Source organism: Rissa tridactyla, chromosome W (genome assembly GCF_028500815.1).
Source record: "Rissa tridactyla isolate bRisTri1 chromosome W, bRisTri1.patW.cur.20221130, whole genome shotgun sequence".
In the NCBI taxonomy this organism is placed as follows: domain Eukaryota; kingdom Metazoa; phylum Chordata; class Aves; order Charadriiformes; family Laridae; genus Rissa; species Rissa tridactyla.
The window spans coordinates 716,293-741,934 of NC_071496.1; the positions used below are offsets into that span (position 1 = coordinate 716,293).

At 46.7% G+C, this 25,642-nt stretch overlaps 1 protein-coding gene across 10 annotated transcripts in view; it reads right to left on the reverse strand.

The window, feature by feature from the left end:
* LOC128902120 (E3 ubiquitin-protein ligase NEDD4-like) overlaps positions 1–25,642 on the reverse strand; it is a 161,417-nt gene that overhangs the window by 128,750 nt on the left and 7,025 nt on the right. The window contains exon 1 of one of the 10 annotated variants that reach the window (XM_054184525.1): positions 37–84. The exons of the other annotated variants lie outside the window; for them this stretch is intronic. The gene's annotated coding sequence lies outside the window, so the exon portion shown is untranslated. Of the gene's footprint in view, positions 1–36; positions 85–25,642 lie in introns of those variants that run through there. 10 annotated transcript variants of the gene reach the window in all.

Sequence of the window (25,642 nt, forward strand, 5' to 3'; positions counted from 1 at the left end):
ACCCAGCCGCCCCGCCGCCACCGAAGCCCAACTCACCCTGCACTGCCCGGCTGCTTGGGCGCCAGCCCGTCCCCGGCAGCGCCGCGAGGCACCGCCGCCCCGCCAGCCACCGCACAGGCTTAGGGACGGAAGCAATCAGTGTCCCTCTCCAAGGCAACCGGGGGAAAGGACGGCAATCTAGGGTTTCACCTGGAGACAGCTTAACCTGAACCGCGGCGGGGGAGTGTTGCTTTGGTTTTGTTTTGGGGTTGTTTTTTTTTTTCTTCTCCCTGTGTAGAGACATTTTTGATTTCAAACCAAGATAGGCGTCAGCAAGGTAAATTTCCACTAACTGGAAGGAGGGAAACCAGATCACGCTGGAAAGTTACCTGCACCCAGGGACTCTGTGAACTCGCTTCCATCCCCTGAGCACCTCATCTCTATTTTATTATACCTGAAAGTTTGCAAAACATAACAAAACAGAAAAGACAACAGATCTTTAACTCAATGTTTTGGTTGCAAAACACATCAGGGTGAAAAAGACAACAAATCTTTAACCCAGTGTTTTAACTGCTGGAACTTCTGTCATCCCCAACGAAAAAGCACACACAGAGCCCCTGCTGTGCCGGACGTACTAAAAACATACAGTCACCCAGACAAACTGTTCTGTAATTCTCCCCATCATTGTGAAAAATGAACCAGCATTCGCAGTTTCAAAACAAAACAGAGTATTTGTCATCTTCTTCAAAAAAAGAGCAAAAATGTTGTCTAGTGCAAGCCTAACAACATTAGGCACTCCTGAATCTTTGAGCAATTGAGAAGGCAGGAGACAAGCCGGATTGCGGAAGAGCTGTGCTGATTCTTCCTTTGCTTTGTTGGTGGATTAAACCAACCCACATTACGGCCGAGTGAAAAAAAACATACTTGGGGAAGCTCTCCCACATCTCACAGCGTACCGCCCCACCACATTACCCTCTCCTCTGACAGACAAGCACCTGCCAACACCAACAAGGTGAGGGCAGCCCGGGAGGGAGAACCCACACCCCGAGCCGGCCGAGGGCAACTCCAGCTTCGGAGGGGAGAAGTGCCTGGCCAAGCTGCCCCTGACACCAGGGGCTCACCCCACTGCCACTGCCAGCACCTCTGACCCACCAGAAGGAGCCCCGAGCCCTGCCCACCAAACTCCAGTGACCCGACGCTCTGCTTTCAAGTTAAAATCTCTGCAAACCGTTCAAGGAAAAACAACCAAACAACAGAAAAGCCACCACAGTTTGGAAGGAAGGCCATAAGCCAAGCAAGGAAGCCAGTCAACATAAACCACTGCCCTCACTACCTCCCAACAGCACAGGCAGTCGGAGCAGGGAGAAGCTCGTTTTCTTTCTGGAGACATGGGGAGAAGAGAGGCGTCCAAAAGTGAACCGCTCAGCCTCTGGGGACATCGCAGTGATTTTCTAAAGGCCATAGCAACAGTACGTGATAAGTCTCAGTACAATTCCTGTAATATCTGAATAATCTCGAAATTTGTCAGTGGCAATTTTCCTAGAATCATAGAATCACAGGGTTGGAAGGGACCTCTGGAGATCATCCCGTCCAACCCCCTGCCAGAGCAGGGTCACCCAGAGCAGGTGGCACAGGAACACGTCCAGGCGGGTTTTGAATGTCTCCAGAGATGGAGACTCCCCCACCTCTCTGGGCAGCCTGTGCCAGGGCTCTGCCACCCTCACAGGAAAGAAGTTCCTCCTCATGTTTAGGTGGAACTTCCTACGCTCAAGTTTGTGCCCGTTACCTCTTGTCGTGTCCCCGGGCACCATTGAAAAGAGCCTGGCCCCATCCTCCTGACACCCACCCTTGAAGTATTTGTAAGTGTCGATAAGATCTCCCCTCAGCCGTCTTTTTTCCTGACTGAAGAGACCCAAATCCCTCAGCCTTGCTTCATAAGAGAGGTGTTCAAGTCCCCTAATCATCTTGGTAGTCCTTTGCTGTCCCCTCTCCAGCAGTTCCCTGTCCTTCTTGAACGTGGAGCCCAGAACTGGACCCAGTGCTCCAGGTACGGCCTCCCCAGGGCAGAGCAGAGGGGGAGGATGACCTCCCTCCACCTGCTGGCCACGCTCTTCTTAATGCCCCCCAGGATGCCATTGGCCTTTTTGGCCACAAGGGCCCATTGCTGGCCCATGGTCATCCTGTTGTCCACCAGGACTCCCAGGTCTCTTTCCACCGAGCTGCTCTCCAGCAGGTCAGCCCCCAACCTGTACTGGTGCAGGGGGTTATTCCTCCCCAGGTGCAGCACCCTACACTTGCAAACAGTCTCTGATAAAATCTCCGTTCTGCAATGAAAACAAGAACAGGCACCACATCTCCACTCTCCTCTGCAAAGTTCAGCACAAGAAAACAAACACACAGCAAAGGTGACTAGGTTACAAGCACCTACTTATCTGGCTCAAGCACGGAAATGAAAACCTTGTTTCAGGTAGCTTCACCACGAGAAACCTGAGAACCCAACTCAGACCTTCCTCCCTTGAAGCGCTGATCACACTCCCCCCTTGTGAAGTCTGGGTCTAAAACAAATTGTGCCTTTTCTTCCCTGCAGAATTACCAACTCTTGTTGTATGATGCAATGTATTTAGAAAAAACACATTATTTTGTCTAAAGCAGATCTCAAAACCAGAGCAACTAAACCTAGAAGCTTCTGGAAGAAAGAAGGCCATGTAATTTGGATCAGAAGGACCCTCCTGGCTACAGGGAGTCGGTCAGTTCGCACCCGCTGCGGCGAGGACTTCCCGCACAGCATGGCAGCAAATCCCGGCAAACCCATCTTCTGAGGAAACCAGAACTCTTGCTGCCGAGCAGAACCTGGCTTCTTGTCTACACACGATGATGCCCCGAGCTGAGGGGACCTGCTCGTTTTCACACTAGACGAAGGTGTGCGCCCGTCAGCACCCTGTGCCGGAGCTGGAGGCAGCAGCACGGTCCTTCTGCGGGGCTGGCAGAAAGGACGAGGGGGGTTTGAGTTCACAGGATGGTCGCATGTAGCCAAGCTCCGCAAGTGTAGCCACAGGCCAGCTCAGTCTACGCTTAAAAGGCTCTGATTATCCCACAATGCTGCAAAATTTATTGAATTATGTTTTACTAGAATATCTTACTAATGCACACCAGAACACACCAACCACATCAACAGATGAAGCAAACACCAGTAAGCATTAAAAGAACTGCAGGGTTCGGAGAACTGTGGGAATCTTAATCTCATACAACAGAGAAACATTAAATGTTTTACAATAATGGTTCCAGTCTTACTTCTAGGACTGAGGGCCTCTAGGAAGAGGCACCACGTTCATGTTTCCCTCCCTTAGACTAATATAGTTGGGGGGAAAAAACACCAGGCAAAATTTCAGAAAGGCAGGAGTTTGTCTTAGAGGGACATACCCCGATGCTGCTCTTGCAGGGGGACAAAAGGGCAGACACCACCGAAGTGAGCAAGTTAAAAACACACACCTCAGGAGCGGTGCATGGAGATCAAAGGTATGCGCGTATCAGCGATGGGGTTAGGAACCCCAAAACTCCCACTCCAACCTTGAAAGCACACCATTAAAAAGCAGGCTCCAATCACTGTACTGACCTCCTGAAAATCTGCTTACAAGGTATTTTTACTGCATGTTTAAAAAAAGTAAGTGTTCCAAGTGAATTGTGATCTATTTTTATAAAAATCAGTTGAACTCCATGCAGCTAGATATACTTGAGCAATTTTAGCAAGTATGTTGAACCAGGTCACCTGTGCTCTGTAGAAATACCTAAGAGAATGAAAAAGAACTTTAAATTAATGGACTTGCTGTGCTGCACAAGACTTTATTCTCCTTACTTACCATTTAGATCTATTTATACCACTCACTAAAGGAATTCATCTAACCGACGCATTGTTTTCTGCACAACCTAATTCACTAGACTCCCCAGTAGCCTCCTGCAGGCTGCGCCAGTAAAGGAAACAATTCTTCTCCAACAGCCGCCTTCCCATTTTTTAACCCCGGCAGAGGTTACCATCTCTGCCCTCCAGCTGACAGCAGCGAGCGTGACGGTCACAGTAAGCCAGGTTGGATTCACTGGACTCGCTCCCTGGGATGGCTTCGAGCTCCCGAGCGCAGGCTGGGGAGGAGACACGACCCACACCAAGGGGCTGCGACTACTCACTGGTGTCCCTTTGCCTTCCCCTCTTCTGGGCTCAGACTCGGCGGTTACCCGGATTTCCATCTTCTTGGCTCTTCCACACAAACAGGCCGACACTGGTCTAAGTACCCGCTCTTCTCACTCATAGGACAGGAAGGACTACCCCCAAGAAGCTCACAATAGCAACAAGTTTGCCATAAAAAGCACAACAATCACTCATGTCTGCTTAATTTAGCACCATTTTGTGGCAAGTATCTCCAAGGAAAGAGAAAAACCAGCGCGGCATGAGAAAGGAGGGTATGTTTGCTGAATCATCCTTATACGTCACAGATTTATGGTATAGGAAATTCGCTTTCTGAAGGACCCCCTCAATCTGCTTTTCCCTGGACAAGCCAAGAGGGGTACACAATCTCTGGTGGGAGCAAAGAAACAGGAAAAGCATTTGGTACATGTTGCTATTAAAAATATGAACAAAAATTTGGCGAGGAGTTACTGGTGCATTCGCAGAAGCCTGTGACCTGAAAGTAACTCTCCTGTATTGACTTAGTTTTAAAAAAAAAGAAACCAAACCAAAAACCCACCCACCCCTGATGTCGCCCCAGAGACCAGCGCCAAGATCATCTGCATCCAAACTGAAAATTTACTGCAAGTTTAAATGGAAAATTCATAAAGGAAGATCTGACGGTAAGTTCTTTTCCTTCCCTTAGAGGATACAGAAACTCAACTGATTCATTAAAACCTCAAGTTTTTATTTAAACAAACATCTAACTTTCTGGCATACCAAAACAGCTCTTCGAGTATGAACTACCATAAAATAAAGGAACAATGTTTTTACATGTAGGATGATTTCACTACGCTGGCCCTGACACTCGTAAAAGCTTTGCCAACCAGAGAGTGAAACAAGGCCAGCTGGTTTAATTTCAGATATTCATTATCCTTGGGTCAATGTCTGGACAGATCTATTACTTCCCAGCACACAGAAGAGAGCAGTACTTCAAAACTTATTAGCTAAAGAGAAACACAAAAAATCCAATTCCCCAGTGAACGTCTACCAATTTTGCCCAATAACGAAGAATGGACTGAATTCCCAATTAAGAGCCTGCAGTAAGAAGTCACAGAAGGACACAATAGCCTTGTTTTCAAAGCATCTTTTCTAGCATGACAATTAAGTTTTCACCTTTCACTAAGCCAACCTCCAATACAATTAAATTTTTATACTTTTTTTTTTTTTTTTAAGCTAAACATACTGAAGTGGTGGTTTTGAGATGATGAAATACATGAGGCTGTTAAAATTCAAACTTTTTTAAAGTGAAAAGTTTGAATTACACTTAGTACAATCCTCTTAATTTTTCCTATGTCAGGCCCGTCCCCTCCTGGAGCATGAGCTGTTCCTGGGCTACTCCTGCCCAGGTGCGGGACATGGATTTCCCTGTGCTGAACCCCAGGAGACTCCTGCTAGCCTTTTTCTCCAGCCTGTCCAGGGCCCCCTGCATGGCAGCACAACCCTCTGGTGTACCAGCCTCTCCTCCCAGTTTGTATCTCCTCCACCTCAGCGTTTGCTGACAAACAGCAAATTAGACTGGGGCACAAAGGAGAAGGCAGTGTTTCAAATTTAAATAATAATAGTACTACAAATGGCTTGGAAACAGATAAAAACATAATTCCCAGAAAAACAGCTTGAAAAGAGCTATGGTTAGGAACCACACAGGTAGGAGAACAGGCTTAAAACAGCTGTGGTTAAGCACCAGGCAGGTAGGAAAACATTAAGCTCAGGTTTTATTTGTAGGCAAGTGAGACGTGCAAGGCTCTGAAGAGATCCACGGGGGCTGCTGGCCAAAGGGCACTTACGCTTGCACGCAGCCGAAAGCTGTTCTGGACAGAGACGGCTCCCGCTGCTGCTAGGAACGCTTGCCTGGACCCGCGCTTCGTGATGCTCCTGGTGTGCAAAAGCTCTCAGCATCACCCAGAACAGCACCAGGACCAAAGTGCCTCCTGGTAACTCGACTGCGACTCGTTTAAACTGGATCTGAATAGTCACAGTATCATCACATGGCTACTGCTGCTACTGTTTTGAGGATCAAAACCACACTGAAGGTCACCAGATTGGTGAATTCGGGAAGAGTTATTTATCACAAACTGTCGAAGGAAAACCACGCGGCAAGAATAACGTCTGCTTCAGCCTTCGCAAATATCACTGCCTTTATGTCCAGAAAAAAAACCTCAAACACCTCAGCATGATTCTTCTGTAATTGGCTATTAGACATCAGAATGACTGTCTTGGGATGCACCGCAACAACAGAAACTCCCGGTGCACGGTAGGAGTATTTTAAATAAGGCCAGACAGAGGGATTGTTACGAACGCCCTGCCGGCAGGGCAGGGCCGAGCCGGGGGGATGCCCTGAGCCGCTCTGCACCATCACAAGCCATCAGGTCCTAAGATTAACCAGAACCAGCGTGATTTCAATACTCCTTTCACTTATGATTCCCAGGTTGGGGCAGGCACACGCTCATCCGCCAGCCACCCTCCCGTGGGTGAGAAGTCTGCGTTACAGTGCCATGTCTGCACCCGCAGAGCGAGCAGCCCCAGGAACCGTCCCTGCCCCGTGGGACCGTCCCCCAGCACAGCCCCCCCCTCGGGCAGCGACTCCCAAACAACCTCTGAGCAGGGGATGGGGACCGTCCCCAGCCCCGTCTGCCTGTGGCCAGTGGTAACAGCCCGGCCACCAACTCCCTAGCACACACACGGGCGGCGACTGCTGCCTGCAACCACGCATGGACACACCACTCATCAGCTGCAAGAGATGGGAGTTGCCCACACATATAGGAATAAATCCTTATATATACAAAAATCCAAGGGTTACACACACTTCTATGTTTACACACTGGTATCTTGTTTTCTGTGACCAAGATTTTAATTATTTTTGGCATTTGACTAGACTTAAGACTTTGTCAGGTTTGTCTTGCAAGACAAACCTGACAACGACAAAATAAGTTCAGAAATGGGAATATTATTTTACCAGTCAAGAGAAGATCGTTCATGTGCTTATGAAATGAGTTACAGTTTTGTTAGTCACAGAGGTGGGTTTTGGTTTGGTTTGTAGGGTTTGGGGTTTTGTTTGTTGTTGGGTTTTCCGTTTGTTTGTTTTTCACTCGGTGGGTCTGAAGATCATGATCCAGTATTTCAACAGCTCATAACAAAAGGTTTATGCGTAGTTTTTCACAGTGGAACAGCAGTACGAGAAGAGGATCTCTGAGAGAAGCTCTTCCCTCACAAGAGGAAAAAACCCCACTTTCTGATGATCAGTTGTTCCTCTTCTGGAAAAGGAGGAAGATGTTCAGCAGAAAAAAAATGGAACTCACCTAGGTTTCTGTAAAGGCGGTAACAACCAATGCACACACAGCCCCCCAAATTCAGCAGCAGTATTAGCTTGATTGACAGTGCAGACAGCACCTGCGGCCTCACTTCAGCTGCTCATCCTGACCAGCAATTAACAGTGCCGAGCTAACGAGGAGCACTGTCCCAAGCAGCTCTGGAGGCAGCGCTGCGGTGGCAGGCCTAGCTGGGCTGGAGGGAGGCACGCGTTTCCTTCAGGCCACGGAGTGAGGAAATGACAGCAGGTCCTCAGAAACTCACCTGCGAGTAACACCAGTGCTGGAGAGCCAAACGCATCAAGAAAAGCAGGACTAAAGCTCAGATTAACGCATTTCAAAGACCTTCCTTAAGAGCCTCTGCAATGGCCAACAGTTAATTTTAGAAGTTCTTAAGAACGGGCTACTCAATCGCCGAGCAGAAAAAGCCAACAAACCTCAGAAGAAAATGACTCTATTTTATCTCACGTTACACTCACTATCAGCCAGTATTTTATCCCTGCCGTTTCACACGCTTCCAAACGCAACTTTAAAGCTTCTATCATTTCACATGATAGCTTGAAATTAAGCCCTGGATAACAACTTTCCCCCCAGGGCTCAAGTGACGGGCTGTTAACTGCACACCGAGTCAGGATCCAGCCCGTTTGCTGCAAACCAGGCGAGAGGTAAGTCAGCAGGATTTCCCCGCTCCAACTGCTCTCCACGGAGGTACTTCCATTTTCACATACACGCTATTTTCATACACATATTCTGATAGACCAGACGTCAAGATATTTATGTTTCAGTGAGCAACGGTTTCCTGCACACACAGGATACTCTAGACACCCTTTGACTAAAGCAAGTTTTATGAAAATTCTGTTATCTTCTTTCTTTAATCTCTGAGGACATTGACAGCTGTGATTTAAAAAAGCTAGTGTTGATTGTTATCATGTCATAGACTGATACTCACACTTCTGTAGTGAAAAACCGAGGAAGTAGCTGCAGATAACTCAAAAACTTGGCATCTTAGTTTTATGCATAGAAAATGTACATTCACAAGGGTGGTGATGGATTTTTTTTAAAGACACGTACATTTCAATTACCTAATAAACTTTCACCATTTCTGATTATGCACACAAAACGTACAAGAAGATCCAGTATCAAATGGGGGAGGTTTAATTGTACTTCGTCCCAGTAGCCCAGTTAGTTGCCAGCTGATCATACAAGCATGTTTATGTAACCACAATCTATATTCTTGTTAGAGATTTAATGATTTTAGACCATAAACAGTCAGCTTTGTCACGGCTGCACTGTTTAACGAGAGAAGAGGCACTCAATAAAAATGTAAGCCAAGGGTAATGGGGGACTGGGGGTCACTGCCGACCCGGACAAGCCCCATCCTCTGCTCCGGAGCACAGACCCGGTGACCCAAGGGGCAGCACTGGCTGTCGCAGCTGGAGAGCGGCCACAGGGCCGGCGAGGAACGGGATGAACCATTTCATTAAGAAAAAAAAAACATGCTGAAAAAGCCTTGGTAGCAGGAAAACTACAGGAACTGACAAGAAACCGCCAGTGAGCCTCTCACACCTTAAATACCTCTACAAGGAGAGCTTCTTACAACATTGGTGAGGCTGAGGTGCTGCAGCATCAAGCACGCTTTCAGAATGGGAACAGGTCTCAGGGTCTGGGGCTCGGAAGATCTAAAACCGCCTTAGCAGGGGGCAACACCTACTTTATCTCAGTTCACTGCAATGCATAAAACAACACTCGTCAAAACATTTTGTAGAGACACACAAACAAAACACCGCAGAGATAATACACGAGCTTGACTGAATCCACGCTGTTTGCAGCAAGAGGAGGGAAAAAAGCTCTTGAAAACTGAACAGAATTTAGAAAAGAGCAAAATGTAAAGCAAGTTCCAAGGTGTTTTTTGGGGTTTTTTTTTTGTTTGTTTTGGGTTGTTTTTGTTTTTTTTTTAAATAGTTTGATTTTTCTCTTCTGTTTCAAACCAGAGATCAAGTATGCTTGTAACATCAATAATTACACCTTCCGATCCTAAAGTACTAATCCTGGATTATTAAATTTACTGTAATTCATCGCAATTCATTCAGCAGTGGTAACTTAACCATACTAAGAGAACAGTACCACAGAAGATTACTGCCTAACTAACGTGGTGGGAAATTGTTAGGTATAATGTGTTGTATTCCTATTCATCCTGGTTTGAGTTGGGAAGGAAAAAAACAAGCAAAGCTGTTAAAAAGCAATATGAAGTGCTAACAAATCCAAAAGACGTATCTGAAAGCGATTATTGAGAATGCAAAACCTCTCATACTACCCTCCTGAAAGGAGGGTGTAGCCAGGGGCGGTCGGTCTCTTCTCCCAAGTAACAGGCGATAGGACAAGAGGAAACGGCCTCAAGTTGCACCAGGGGAGGTTTAGATTAGGTATTAGGAAGTTTCTTCACGGAAAGGGTTGTCAAGCATTGGAACAGCCTGCCCAGGGCAGTGGTTGAGTCACCATCCCTGGAGGGATTTAAAAGCCAGGCTGACGTGGTGCTGAGGGATGTGGGTTAGGGGTGGTTTTTGTCAGAGTTAGGTTGATGGTTGGACTCAATGACCTGAAAGGTTCCTTCCAACCTAGACAACTCTGTCATTCTATGAAAAGGTGAAAAATACACGTGAATTCCCATCAGACTTTCAGTGGAAAGGTCTGGGGTCTGTCTTTGGCCTCTGGCTCTGTATCTCCTCCATGTTTCACACCATCCGCTGGTTTGCCCCCCGCCACTGGCAGACCCATGAGCCATGCATCTCTCCTGCATCTTGCTGCATCCCCAGGGATGAAAACTTCTCCTTAGTTGTTACTTTTTTTTTTTTTAAACTCTTGTAATAGCTCAACTGCAGTAGGCTTCAGCTCAGAGCAGAAGTCAGGAATGTCAATTTTCAGAGAAAGACTCCATTTTCTGACACAATTTGTTTTCTTGCGTGAATCATTCTATTACCCAACCAGAAATGAAATTAGATCTTCCAGCTCTCAACTGGAGTTAATAATTAATGCTACTGTACAAGTTCCCAGTTTTCCCTGGTGAAGAAACTCTGCCGGAGACATTAACATTTCAATGAGCGCTGCCGTCAGTCAGCCCAGCAGTTCACTCCTTTGGTCTCTCTTCTCCATCTTGATTGAGTTTCTTTTTTAAAAAAAACCAAACCATCAAGTCATATCCTCCAGCAGTACCTCTCTCCCCCTGGGGCAAACCCGACCATAAGCTTTGCTCCCCAGGGATTTCTAGGTTTGGGGGATGAATGACAGAGTCCCAGTCTCTGTCCAGATGGGGGGAGGAAAATCCCACCACCCAAACCAGTGCCCAAGCCAAGCTGATGGAGAAGGGATCCACTCTCACCATCGACGTCTAGTGCTCCAGCTTTCTATCCCGGTTGTGCTCTCGCTGTTCCCAACATACTGCACTCCCTGTTCCACCGCTTTCTTCCCTTTTCTTTCCTACTCTTTAAAAACACAGCAGTCCTTTGACAAAGACTTGACTTTTTTTTGCTCGCAAACAGTATTTGTCATTTAAGTGTATACTCTAGGGCTAACAAGCTCTTCAAGTCGAAAACTATGGTGTCTCATGAAAGACTGAGAAACCCATGCAGTTTCTAATTGGGGCTTGGACTGGTTAGATTTGGGAAGTTAAGCAGTGAGCAGACACAGACCCTTCTGGCTGGAAGGACAGCACACCCCACCATGCCGTTCAACTCTTTCCTTCTCCAGTGTGTCCTCCAACATACAAGGATACATTATGAACAGCCAAAGACGTGGACAAAAGCTGAAGTATTGTGAAAAACAGCTGCAGTTAAAAAAAAATTATTAACAAGAACATGACCAATGCAGGAGACTAAATTTAAGTAATTTACCCAAAGAAGTTATTTCCTATGCATACATGCATTCAAGATGCTTTTCAGGAGGAAGAAACATAGTTGCTATCTTTCTTTTAATTAAAGACATACAATCACTGCTCAAAAATGCCAAAGGCACACCTGTGTTTATATAAACAGTCAAAATAATCAATTACAGCAAGTTTGTCACTAGCAAAACAGGATTGGGTAAAAAAAATCCATTACCTCTGCTTGGAGGAAAAACACTTGTTTAACAGTTAAAAAATGGTTTACTGTAGTTTTTAAAAATTAAGTTAGGCAACCGCAGCGCTGTGTCAGTGTTCATTTGTCCGTATGATCTTCAGCGTGGGTTAGCAGCATTTAGATCCACGGCTTATTTTCAGTGTGCAGAGCAGTGAGCCAGGGAGCTGCCCTTGTACCATGGAAGTGCTGGTACCACCCAAGGCATTACTTTTCCCTTAATGAAATATGCTCATCTTTTTCACATTGTAAAAGAGACCCATATCAAAAAAGGGGGGAAAATACAGAGAACTTTTTTGTTTGTTTTATATAAATAATATGTGCATACATACTGAGGGTGAAAGGCTTGGGGTTTTTTTGGTCTTGGGAGGTTTGGTGTGTTGTTTGCTTTGGGTTTGGTTTTTTGATTTATGCTTTTTTAAATTGTATTAATTGCTCATAGGGAACTCCTTAAGAATTTGTGAAATCCTATAAATAAATGGATTGTTGCTGGACAAAACTCAGAGGTTAGCTCAGTCACTTGTTCCCGAAATGGTACTTGACACTGACTAGACTAAGAAACACTCATTAAAATATTCAACACTCATTATCCAAAACAAAGGATGGACTTTGTGTTCTGCCAGGCATTCTGGACGTAAAATGTGGCTCAATGCACCGAACAAAAGCCACATTCAGAATCAATGTATTGCAGAAGATCTGCAATAAGGTCAGTCATTCATCATCTCCGAGCAGGACCTCATCCCAGAGAAGCGCAGATACGTGTTCTTGGAAGAAACAGAAAAAGAAGGGAGCAGAGGGCACAGCAATTCCAAATTCCTTCGCCAAACTACAAGGCAATTGAACAGCTTCTACCTCATCTTCCGTGGTGTCAGCAAAGCCATACAGGGTCAGGCAGGATGGGGAGCTAACACATCGAAGGGTGCGCTGCTAACACCGAGTCTTTTACCTTTACAGAGCTCAGTCAGGAACATCGAGAATCAAGGACAGGCTTTATCCCCCCCCACCGCCCTCCCCAAGACAACAAATGAATATTACGGTGAATGAAGTACAGCAGCAAAAAACTCTTGGGATAATACAAATGAAGAGATGGAGTCTGAAGAACAAAGTCAGTTTCCTCCAGGCAGGTTTAAATGAAGTTATGTCCCCTTTCAGAAATAACAAAGACAATCTACAGAAAGTCCAATTTTGCTTCTAAATTATTACTGTGGCCACAGATAGCGAAGGGAGAAAAACAGCTAAGAGCTGCTGCAACGATACCAAAATCCAGCTGCACACAGAATTGCCTCCTTCAACAGGCATAACTTTTGTATATATTAGGAGTTTCAAAACAATATATAGGCTTAAACCTTTTATGTAACATTAGTTGGCCTATACACAATTTCATATTGCAGTCGCTTATATTGAACATAGCAAAACCTGCCCAGAAGATCAGGTAACAGCTCCAGAAAACGCAACTGCCGGTAAGGAACTTAAGACACTAAGAGAAGTGCTAAACTGGTCAGCAAAAAAAGTCAAGTGAAGCTGACAGGCACCAACAGTGCTGCAAGGCAAACAAAATAAAACCATCCCTCCTGTATCTCTCCTCTCCCCCGCCACGCTTGTTCAAACCTAACTAAAAGCGGCTTTAAGTTGTTGCCCAAAGGAACCCCAAAACTTAGGAAAAGCAGAAGGTACCTACACAAACACACTGCCATGGCCCTGGAGTAGAACCGGAGCCATCAGTACGGGACTAAAGCTGTAGGACGTTCAGAGATGCCATCACGAAGAATTACAAAGAAAAAATTTCCACAAACAACACTCAGGCAGTACTAGTGTGCAACACCTGGGCAAGCCATTCTGTTTGTCGAGACTTTTGACGGACTGCCTTAAATCACCAAAGACTAAATAAGAACGAGGGTGGCTGTGCTGACATTTATTTGGCAAGCAGAAAGTTTGGTGCAAAAAGGAAAAACAAAAATCCCCAACTTCCCAGAATTGCTATACTTCCCATTCCCAGCTGAACACCACCCAGACAACAAGAATCATCTCAAAAGCAACAGCACTCTCCCCAGTTCCAACAGAGGATTTAGCGGGGAGAACCAGTCCAGCCTACAGGAACTGCACTACTGAATCCAAGTCTGTTTACAAAGTCTTCCGGGCTCCCCTCTCCTCCCAAGTGCCATGGGGAACATTAGGGAGTGCTTAAAACTTAAAAACACATTCTCTCCGCATGCAAAATCTCCAACAAACAACATGCACAACTCACAAGCAATTGCCAAGAAAATTCAGTTAAGGAAAGTATCTGAACATTTTGTCAAACTTTTGGCTTTTTCATAAAACCTCCACAAAGCACCATGAAGAAATTTAGCTGAATTTGTGTTTTGCACAAAACAAGAGAAGACGCAGCATTTTACCCTGTGTGTTCAATCACGAAAGTCCCACAGATGAACCTGCTAAGGCAATATAGAGGGATCAGTGAAGACATCTCCTAAAATGAAAGTGACTTAAGCTCAATATACTTTGCCCAAGACATCAAATAGACTTTCAGATCCCTAAGCTAACCTACACGGACATCAACAGTTTACATGCAAGAAGGAAGCTTTAACACATCAAAAACAGAAAAAAACCCCACACATACACAGTGGACTCTGAGCGACCAAGCTGTATTACACTGGATGAAGCCCAAGTGCAGTCACCCCCAAAGAGCGCCTGCCCCCTCCACCACCACGCGCTCGCTACGCCTTCCCTGCATCTGACCCACCGCTCCGACAGACACGGAGTAAGCCTGGCCAGAAGGTCAATTTGACAGAAACACAACCCAGCAAGAGATTCCTTCTGTGCCAGTTCAATTCACTGAGCTGACTGGCTTTGCTGCTCTCGGTCGTTACAGCTGATGGAAGGGAAGGGGTCAAGTCGGATTAATCAATTCAACGTGACCCTACACTGCCATAACTTATCCTTCTGCTTCTTGGTAGGAAGCCGTAGTGCACACATTCCTACTGTACACAGAAGGGGAAGAAAATGGTTTGAAAGGTTTGCTGAATACAAAATAAGTGTTTTGTGAATGGGTGAGCCTCGCTTGTTCAAAAATCTGCAACCCTCAACCCAATATTGGGTTTTTAAGTTTCTGAGAAAAAAAAATATGGTGTTTCAGTCCAGGGGGTTTTGTGTAGTGTTTTTAAAATAGCATTTTTTCCAGTAGTGTTTTTAAAGGCATGTAATTAAAGCACTCTACAAGCTAATTCTGTGATTGCAAACAGACGGAGCTGTTTGGCTGCAGGGGATGAGGACACTGCACAGGGGCTGCCCTCCCACTTTGGGGCGAGGAGTATTTGTGGGGGGAAAACTTAGTTCCAGCTACGTCCTGCTACAATTACACCTTTCCAAATGGCTTCCTCAATGATTACTCACAAGCAATCCAAAAAAGGAGGGTGGGGTTGTGTACTTTTTAGCCTAACCCCTGTTGGTTTGGGAGGCACGGCCACCTGGTGACAGTGACAGCGGGGCCTGGGGTAGGTGGCCGCTCAGAAGAGGCAGTGGTTATTCTGGTAACCAGCCTCAGGGGTTATTCTGGTAACCAGTCTCGGGCTTTTCCCCTGCAGGGGGAAGTTTGCTTAACCCCCCCCGCCCCTATCATCAGAGAACTAGGCTTCAGCAGAGCCACCTCCTCCGGTGGTGGTCTGCGAGTCCACGTCAGTGATTCCTAACCCAAGGAGCCAGCCTGTGTCCAGACTACCCAGTATTTGCTGAACCTGGGTTTGCTTTCCAACACATGCTGCTGGGATAACGGGAACAGATCCAGCCCTGGGCAGGGAAAAGACAGTCGCCTGTGTGGCACAAATCACAGCCCATCTCACCAAGGGAGGCTTCGCTACCAGGGGAAATCTGAAAATCACTGGCCTAGAGAGAGAGTGCCAAATAACAGCTCTGTGAAGCAGGTATCATTCAGAGGTATTTGTTCTCTATTCCTAAGCATTTTCATAGCAAGGAAAAAAATACACCAAAGCGAAACGCAAAGCTTTGTTATCTAGTTAAACTGGTGACCCCGGAGTGATGCTGCAGGGAATGACAGAATGAGCAGGCGGGAGAAAGCGGCGCTAGAGGAAAAGCACAAGTTCCTCCCATGTAACGAGTAACACCAAGGGATGGGAAGATGACTAAAACAGAAAAGAGTCACAGTACAATAGGCGGGTTGCCAAAGATGCAAGGCAGTAATGAGAGCAAGAAATTAACATTAATCACTAAGCCTTCAGCCTTTTGCAACAACTTTGTCTTGTTTCGTTTTGATCATCTTGGAGGAAGAAGCACGGCAGCTTTTTAGCTCAGTAATTTTCCAACTAGACCATACTCCATCCCAGCAGCAGCACAGCCAGAAGAACAACCGCTCGATTGTAAGTCAGCTGAAACAAATGGGAGAATCTCACAAGTACACTTTCCCAAGTCATTGCTTGAATGCAAAAGGGTAATTTTTATTTAATATTCTTTAAGAGTGCTGGCCAACCCAGCAGACTGTTTCACTGGCATGCAAAGCCTACTACTTAATTTACTACTACTTTCTGAGGGGAATATCTAAACGTTTCTGCATCCATCAGCAGTAAAGTGGTATCTCCTCTCAATGTTTTTAGGTCTCAAATAGTGATATGGCTATGCTATTCTTTTCTCATCCAGCCTTCCCCAAAACCTGCAAGCCAGGTCAGAAAATTGTAAGAGATAACAGTAAATCGATACACCCCCTGTCCTGTGCTCTCATACACCTCCTGCCTTTAACACACCTTTTGTGTATTTCAAGCCTTTACGGACTATTATGGGGGGGAAATCTCTCTGTGAAAAAGCTTTTCTAAGGTGATTGAGTAGTGTGGATCATTCTCTGCTTCCACTTACCAATAACCACGTCTTCACATTTGACTGGGAGGCTCTTGTCCAAAAAGAAAATCTCTTTAGCGTCAGTAAAGCAGGAAGTAAGTTTCAGTCTAAGCTACGTTAGACTACACACCTACGCAACATTAACAGCGGCCAGTTTAACGGTGGAGAAGCTCTTAAACCTCTTCTGAAAAGTGTGATGCACACCGCCTTTATCTAAGACGACATAAAGAGCAGAGATTGCAACCAGAGATCAGACGTGAAATCCAAAGGTCAAGCGCTGCACCCATCCCCAGGCACCGCAGTGCCCCGACCGCCGGTCCCCGCTCAGTGCCGGGCACCGACACCACAGGCATGGGGCAGGAGAGCACCACCGCCCCCGTCACAGGCGGAGAAACGAGACCGCCGTACCCGGCAGGAAGAAAAACAGAAAGAGCCTCAAAATGAAAAAAGCTGTTGCTAGGCAAACACATGACTTACGTGAAGGCCAGAGCTAGGAAAACCTCAGGAAGTCAGATAAGAGCTGTGGACAGCTTTTTCCACGCGGAGGTCCTGCATTTTCAGAGATACCACCCTTAGCACAACCAAACCCCAGCACACGTTCCTGATAATGGGTTCTTGCCCCACAGTCTGCCTTCTGCACAGCCACAGAGGGAGCTTGGGCAAGGGACGGGGCTCCCAGTGAGCTCTGCCCTGCTGCAGCCCAGCCGAGGGCCATGTCCAGGCCTTGGGGCCAGCGCGGCCCACAGCGGGCCCAGCCCACCCCAGGACACGAGCCGGCAGCAGGCGCCTTGGACAGCAAGGCCAGCCCGGGACACACCTGCAGAGGGTCTGACCTCCCGAGGGGAGCCACGGCACACCAGGCACTCCACAGCGCCAGCCACGATGTCTGCCGGGCCCAGTGTGCAACCCCAGGCTGGCGGACATGGGCTGCAGCCCTGCCTCTCTGATAAACATCGGGATGCCGAGCGCCAAACACACCGAAACCAGCTGGTGCTAAAACTCAGGTTTCCACGGCAACGCTAGCAATGACACAGAGCGCTGCCGTAGTGCATTCCTGCGTTATCAAATGCTATCGGCATGTGTGCTCCAGCCTGCCGAGTGACTCCCGTTTGAGGGCCCTCAGTCCCTTCTCCAAACGCTGCCGTCCCGGCGTGTGCAGCCCGGAGCCCCAGCGGGTCTTGGAGCTCCGCAAGAGCGACCACCAGTTCCAGGCTGCGGCACTCCCTTCACCCCCGAGCCCCCTCTCACACGGGTTGATGCCTTTGCTCCTTGTGCAAGTTTTAGGAACCTGAAAGAAAACCTCCATCCCTCCCAGGGCAGGCGGGCCAGCTCGCCGGGAGCTGTGCAGCACAGCACACACTCACACGGGTTACCGTCACCTCCGCCGAGCTACCTCAAATCGTCCCTCAGTGGAGCGAAATGAGAAGAAACGAACGCAGCTACCAACAGTTCAGAACTGAACTGACCAGACCTAAAACAAACAAAAAAAAAAAATCAGACCTCATGACAGTAGCACAACAGATTAAAGGAAAATTTTCATGATGTCAGCAGGATGAGAGAACAATAAAAAATTTTGCTAAATCAATTAATGCAAGCGTCAGAGGCATTTCTTTAATAACAGTGTCAGTCAATCAAAAGACAGTGACTGAAATGCTTTAAAATATGCACCAGTTCCAACACAAAATTTGGACAATATTCTAAGGAAAAAGCAACATAGGCAGTTACATGATACCAGAAGATCTCCACAAGACTTGAAAACGCATTAAGATACAAACTTTACCATCTGAACTCTGAGGACTTTGAGACCGCTGGTTAGGGGTTTTGAAGGCCCCATGGCTCTGATGGCTCCCAAAGGGTCTCTCTCCCAGGACCTCGCATTAAGAGCGCACAGGCCTACGGTGACTAATGACTTCACAGGGAATCCACACCCAGCTCATAACCGCTTAGCGGCAGCCTCTTTTACAACATTTGCCTTTTAAACTACAATAGAAACTAGTAAGACAAAACCAGAACCTGACTGTGCGGCTTCACGTCACGCGACCTCTGGTTCAACTGCAGGACGTCCCTGGAAATGGCAGCTCTGGCCGCGGCCGGGCCTGGCTAGCCCAGCACCAGCAGGACAGGAGCTCTGCCGGGCCCCCCCCGCCGCTCCCACCTCTCCCCTTCCCAGGGTCCCTGTCGGGCAGAGCCACCACCCCGTGGGGCAGCCGGGCCCTCCACTGCACTAGGTGCAAACGAAATCCCATCCTCGAGTCAGGGGAGGAGACCAGGAGCTTCTCTATCATGCTAATTAGACCACAGAATGAGAAGGTGCCTTCTGGATAAAAGGGGCAACAGGACAGCACCATCAGGATAATCCACTTAGTAAAGGAAAAAAAAAATATGGAAAAAACATATGTAGTGTTACCTTAAAAAAAAAAAAAAAAAAAAAAGAGAGATCCATTCAAGTTAACTGCCCATTATTTCTATTAAAGGCTGTTTCAAAACACTACTGGCCCCCACGTTTACATCTGGTTTTCAAATCTTTAGCCCAGCCTTCCCGGTGGCCAGGTTATGCCCGTTTCTGTTTCTGCCCAGGTCACTAGCAAGCATCCAAACATCCAAAGTCACATCCAAGCATCCACCTGGAGTCCGGCCACGCCACTGGTACCCCACCAGCTCGCTCGTGCAGGTACACAGCCAGCCCAACGAGGAAGCTCAACAAATCAAACAAGACCTTCCACTGATTCCTTGAGCAAACGGTCACTGGGCAAAGGAGATGCTATTTTAAAGGTGGCTTTGCCAGCTATTACAGTCAGAAAGCACTCAAAAAAATCATCCATCGGTTAGTCAGCCCAAAGCCACCTCCTAATCAGTAGGATAAACCAAGGCACACGACAAACTCAGAATACAATAAACTCTGAGAAGTGGAAAAAACATGCTCTGAGAAACTATACAGCTGTTACAGTACTTCAGCAGCCCTGGAGACTTCAGTGTCATTGAGTAATTTGGATTAGCGGGACATCTCCAGTCAAACTCCTGTGCCCACAGGGTCAACACTGACTTCAGACCAGCTGGCCTGCGGCCCTGTCTAGTTGGGTCTCCAAAAGCATCTCCTCAACCGTGCTGCCCCAGTGCTGAACGGTACTGCAAACTGAAGAATGGACACACAAAGAGATACACAGCAGGTAAAACGTTCTGGGCTTACTAAAGGTAGCACCCCACGAAGTTAACAGAGTGTATTTCTTCCATGAGTTGAAAAAGAATTGCTACCCAAAGTGTATGTTGTGACTCTTACTCATCACGACTTCAGTGAAGCGACAACACAGCAAAGACTACTGGTAGTTAAACAGCCGGTTATGGTTACAACCACAAAGAAGCTTGTGAGGAAGGAGAAACACCTGTGGTAGTCTCAGGCTGCTAATACCCTCAGAATGTCTAGTTTTTAATGAGAATGCTCCTGGACTCATCTCCTACAAGCCTCTAATCAACCACTACTGTTAAGAGACGATTAGCACCAGAACTGTGGGCGAGAACTAGCAGAAGATCTAGCAAAGGAGATGACAATACAGCAGAAGCAAGCCCTCCTGCTGGGTAAGACCATGAGGTTCAGAGGCAGGGAGGTACTACCAACAGAGAAGACAGGAAACACGACTCATCCTACGTACTGTGCTGTCTAATAAGCCTCTGCTCAAAGGGCAAGTACCGGTGAGTCACCGTGAAGGACATTGTCAGGACAGAGGTGTGTCACAGCACGGTTGAGACCAGCCTACCCTGCAAGGGATAACGAAACCGCAAAGCTCCTTTGCACACGAAACGGAAATGAGAAGTGCCTCCTCAGGCCAAGGCTGCAGGAGCAGGCATCATTCACCCAAAATCCTGACTGAACTTGCAAGTGAACTTCTAGCACTGTGTTTGTTATGTCCTACCTGACCTGCAGGAGTTAACTTTTTTCTATAAGACACTGGAAATGAGGAATAAAATATTAAGTGACAAGATTTGACCAGGTGGAACTGAACCAAAACAGATAGCAAGGACGAAAATACAGGTCTTTCTCCTGCCCACCCAACCACACACCCCCACCGCTTACCTGAGACAACCACAGCACTGTACGACTGCATCGCAGGCAAACTCAACTCACCGGGACAGCAGAAAGCGAACCTGTCCTAAACTGTGGCTTATTTCTAATCCTTTCTGGTTAACCCGTATCAATTCACCTATCGGGAGAGTGCTAGCACAAAGGGCGGGGAGGGATCACAGCTGGAGCTAAGGAAGGGGGAGAGGAAGGCAAAGCCACCCAGCCTCCCAACTCAGGCCACAACAAGATGTTAATTTAGCTCCTTTGATATACCAAAAATAAATTGCATCTGAAGAGCAACCATTTTTGTCACAGGTGGCGAACGTCTCCTAACCATAGGGAGAGTCAGTAACTCCCATTCAGTCAGTACTTGATGAGATTCAAAGAAGTTTCCACAAGTTTAGATAAGTACCTGCACTTCCACAATGCCTAGACTGTGCCAGGTTTAAACATCTTTGTAGCCATTAAAAATGGGAAAATTCCCTACTCAGTACAATGCAATGTACAGTACTGATGTACTTCTTAAAAATACAAACACAATACTTAATTTTTGGCATTCCAATAAGAAAAATTACAAATAACTGGAAAAACCACCCCAAAAGCTCTAGATACTTAGTACTTTGAGTGTTAGAGAGTTACAGGCAGCAACAGAGAGTCCTGCCCGAGGACGGGTAACATAAGGAGTGAAGCAGCTCCCCCACCACGGCACACACCTCCTCGGGCACGCAGCTTCGCAGCCTGGACTCTGTCCTCCCGAACCCACTTCTCGGCCAGCGCAGGGGTTTGCCATCTCCTCAGGTGTCTATCTACTGACCCATTTACATGACAACGTTAGCACTAACATTGCACTTTAAAAAAGGAGAGGGGAAAAAAGCACATACAAAGCCAGGGAGGAGAGCCTAGTAATACCGAGACTTTAAACAATGACAACATTACCACAGCTATAAAATGAAATTGCATATACGCCATTTAAGTATTCCACACTTTCTGCAGCTGTCTTTTAGTTCACTAAAGCAAGACTTGGCCAAAACAGAGTATTTTCAAGTTCTTTTGGCTCAACAGTTATAACCAAGGGCTAAGCCAATATTTTATAATACATACAACATCATCTTACTGAGAAGAGAGGTTAAGCAAGTACATTGCTGCTTGCTCTTTCCAAAGCAGCAATTCTGTTGCTTTGTTAATAAGGCTAAATTAGCATAAGCAGAAAGCACAGACATGTAGTTTTGTCCACACACCATGTGTCCCTCTCACCGCTCCCGTCACCACAAATATCATCACCGGCAAACTCAAGAAACCTTTACTTTCTCCACTTGTTTGCTAGGGAGTTCGTCCATTTAACATTTCCAGAAGGCTACCGATGAGCTGCCTTTAGACAAAATTATCACAGATTTCATCAGGGTCAGGATTCCAGCCAAAGCTTTGGATTCATGAGACCGAGACAGCCAACTTGATAGCTCACAGCCACCAAATAGCAGATGTCCTGCCCTCCCTTCTTCACACACCCCCTCCACCACCACCCCAGCAGCTCCTGCCACATACCTCTGACTCTCCTCACCTCTGCGGCAGCTACTGCAATGCAACAGCCCAGCAAAGGAATGGGCGGCTGCCTGCAAATTAGCCCTTCGTACTAGTTCACGGAAGGTCCCAAGACGTACAGGAGAAAGCAGGACATCCCTTTCAGCAGTGCAAATCCACTAGATCCATATCGGCTGCTCCAGAAGCCACCACCTAACAGCAGCAGCCTCCAGCCCCTCTGCTAAACAGGGGTGGTGCACGGGCACTGCCCACAGGTAACGACTCGCAGGTGGCAGCAGATGACCACCAGCTGAAGGCCCTCAGCCCACTCAGCTGTGCCTGCCCCAGCCTCCCCAGGAGTAGGGAATCAGGGTAACGAGGGAGCCACAGCATTACAGCCAACCCAGAAATCCAGGTTTCAGTTCATTTTAATAAATTGGGCTAAACGACCTCTTTTCAGCCTCATCTCCAGCTGCCTGGGCTGTCTCCATCACCAACAGCCTCAGCCTGGCCGCCTCCCTCCCACCGCCAAAACCTGACACTTCTCTTCCACGTCAGAACCCGTGGAGACTTCGTCTTCCTCCGCTTGGCCCAGAGCTAACATGCTGGGACCACCCGGCCACCTCCCCTCCACCAGTCCCATGCCACAACAGGGAATTAGCTCTTCTAACACCTTCAGGCTTTGCCATTTGACAATTGTGTGAGGACTGAAAAGCTTTAAAAATAATTTCGTATTTAGTAGCATATCTGAGTGACACTCTGATCTACTAGACACACAATGCCAGCCGAGATTGGAGATGATGATCTCCCTGACCCTAAAAGGCCACACATCGAAACCCTTGCAAGAGGTGCAACACCCACCCCCCCACACCACGTCGAGGCTTTTTCAACATTTGGGCAACGACAGCAGCTTTCCAGTGATCCCCACCTAAAACTGCCAAGCGGATCCCGCTCCGCTTCATGGACGACTGGGTGGCAGCACCCGGGGAGCACATCTGCTCTGGAGTGGACCGAGTTCACCCAGCAAGTCCCTGTAACTCACAAGTTAGATACACCAGCCAAAAGTACACCTGGGCCAGCACGTGCCTTCCTACACTGACCGAAAGCAAACACTAAAGAGAATAAGATACAGGCAAAAACCTGGCAACAACAAAATGGTGTTACCTCCCAGCTTCCAGGGACCACAGGCTCAAGGACCTTTCAGAGACCGGATCTGTCCCTCTGAATTCAAAACCAAGAAAGTGAGGCAATCTGTTTATAATAGAAAGTCAATCCTTTTTCATTCAGATTTTTTATTACTATTATTTCTTTTTGGACACAGCAGAATCAGGATCTGATGACTGCAAGACTCTATGGTTTCCGTTACATGCTGGCCAGAATGCCTTATCACTTGCTGGCCATAAGGAGGAGTGGTGAAAATAGCAGCCAAGAAATTTTTTTTTTAAAAAATAAATGGTCATTTATTAAGTTTTTTCAAACAACCAGACAAAAAAGTTTGAGTGAAACGTCTCTGCTTTCATTTAGCAGTAGAAATGAAGCAAGATTTCACATAAACATACCAACAGCTAGGAAAAAATGAAGCCTGGCTAGTGTTCAGCAGAAAAAAAATAAAATACTGAGATTGTGAAGCAATGCCTCTATTGTAATTTTTCAATGATTAAAAAGTTAAATACTTTTGTTGATTTATTTCAGAAGTTGATGACAGTTTATGTAAGTTACTCCATGGCGTGGAGGAGACCTGACATTCTCTCTCTCATCAGAGGAACTGGATAAACAGATAGAGGAGGAGGACTGCAAGCAGAGCACCAAAAAAATTCCTTTGGCTCGTCTCCCTTCAACATATCCCAAAAAACTTCTTCCTTGCTGTTAGTTTATCTTCCAGAGCACTTCATTCTTGGCAAATAAAATGCTTCTTCATCCTCCGAAGACCTTAAACACAACCACAACCCGCCCCGCAGGGGAACAGAAGAGCAGAGCACCCTTCGAGCCTCAATGAGCGCCTGACGTGCACACGGACACCCACCACGGCTCACGGAGCAGCGTGCTCGGGACCTCGCACCCCGTCTCACCAGGAAGAGGCCAGAAGCGGAGCTTTCCCCCGCCACACCAGTTACCAGATGGACAGCCGATGAGGACGTCATCCCAGGACACCTTCTGCTGAGAGTTACTCATCACTCCTATCTCTCCAAAATCCTGCCATCAACGCAGTGCGATCATCGACATCAAGATGCTTAAGAGTAAGACTTTGAATTGCTTTCAATTAAAAACACACAGAGAAAAGCACAGATCACATTAACGTACTTCCCTCCTCAAGCCAGGATTATTCAAGACGGGAAACTGCCAAAGGAGAGGACACCATGATTGTGCACCGTTCTGAACAATTCTGCTCTTTTCCAGCAGATAAACTACATTAAAAAAAGAAAACCTGTCTTGAGTTAGCATGACACCAATAAAACAACACTAATCCATGCAGTTGGGCACAAAAATAAGGTACTACAGCTTAATTGCAAACAACATCTCATTCACGGAATTATTCCTCATATCCTGCCAGTATTCCCAGAATCGTAGCTATTTCTTTTGTTACAGGCAAGGTTCCTAACTCCTAGAAATCAGGATTCTGACGAATATCTACATCCTGCCAGTGCACAGGAATTAGGGTTAAAAGAACAGAGGGAGGGAAAAACGAGCAATTACAAATGTACACGCTGAGTTTGCTGCCAGTCAAGACATTATCTGGAAGACAGACATTTCATAACACATTTCAAGAATCAAGTTTTTGGATGTGTTTCATTGGGGTTTGGGTTGGTTTGGTGGTTTGTTGTTTTTGGATTTTTTTTTAAACTATTTTAACTACAGTTAGCTTCCAGGCCTGTGCAATTTAACCACATCTCTTATTTTAAAGTGAATTACTAGTAAATTGCTGCTTCTTTGCAGAAAACAATCCCTTTCCTAAGGTTCTGACTTTCTTCCTTCTTTACAGGAGGGGAGAGGAAAAGACAGAGGGAGCCGGGAAAGGGAGCAGTTTAAGAACCCCATGCTGGAAGAAGCCGGCATGGCAGCGAGTTAAACACTTCTGAAAGCTCCAGCTCCAGCTGAAGGTAAAAGCCCTGGCAGGTTGTAATAATGAAATGGCAACAGCTCAAGTCCTGAGCTGAGCTGAGCACGCCAGCAGTAAAACCACATTCCTTTCAAGTCTGAGAAGTCACCCAACCTGCCGCTGCATTCTTACCCAGCTTACTGAAAATAACAGTGTGTACAAGATTACACTTCATTTCTTTCTAAAAGGGGACAGAGCTGCCTAGTAGCATTTCTTCTACTGCTACAGGAAAACTCTTACTCAACACAATTAAAACAAACATTTAAGAAGAAGCAGCAACGAAAGCAAAAGATGAAGAAATTTATAATAGAGAGATTTCCTCTGTTCATCGACACCAAAATTTACAAAACTGTAACTAAACCAAGCTACTACCGCACGTTGATTTTGCGCCCACAACTTTTTATTGACTGAAGCCAGTAGACAATCCATCCCTCACTGCTACGAAGAGGCTGGAGGTTTCCCACTCTCTCAGGGAAGTCCCAGTTTATATGCCACTGAGTTTAATTAAGCAAGAGG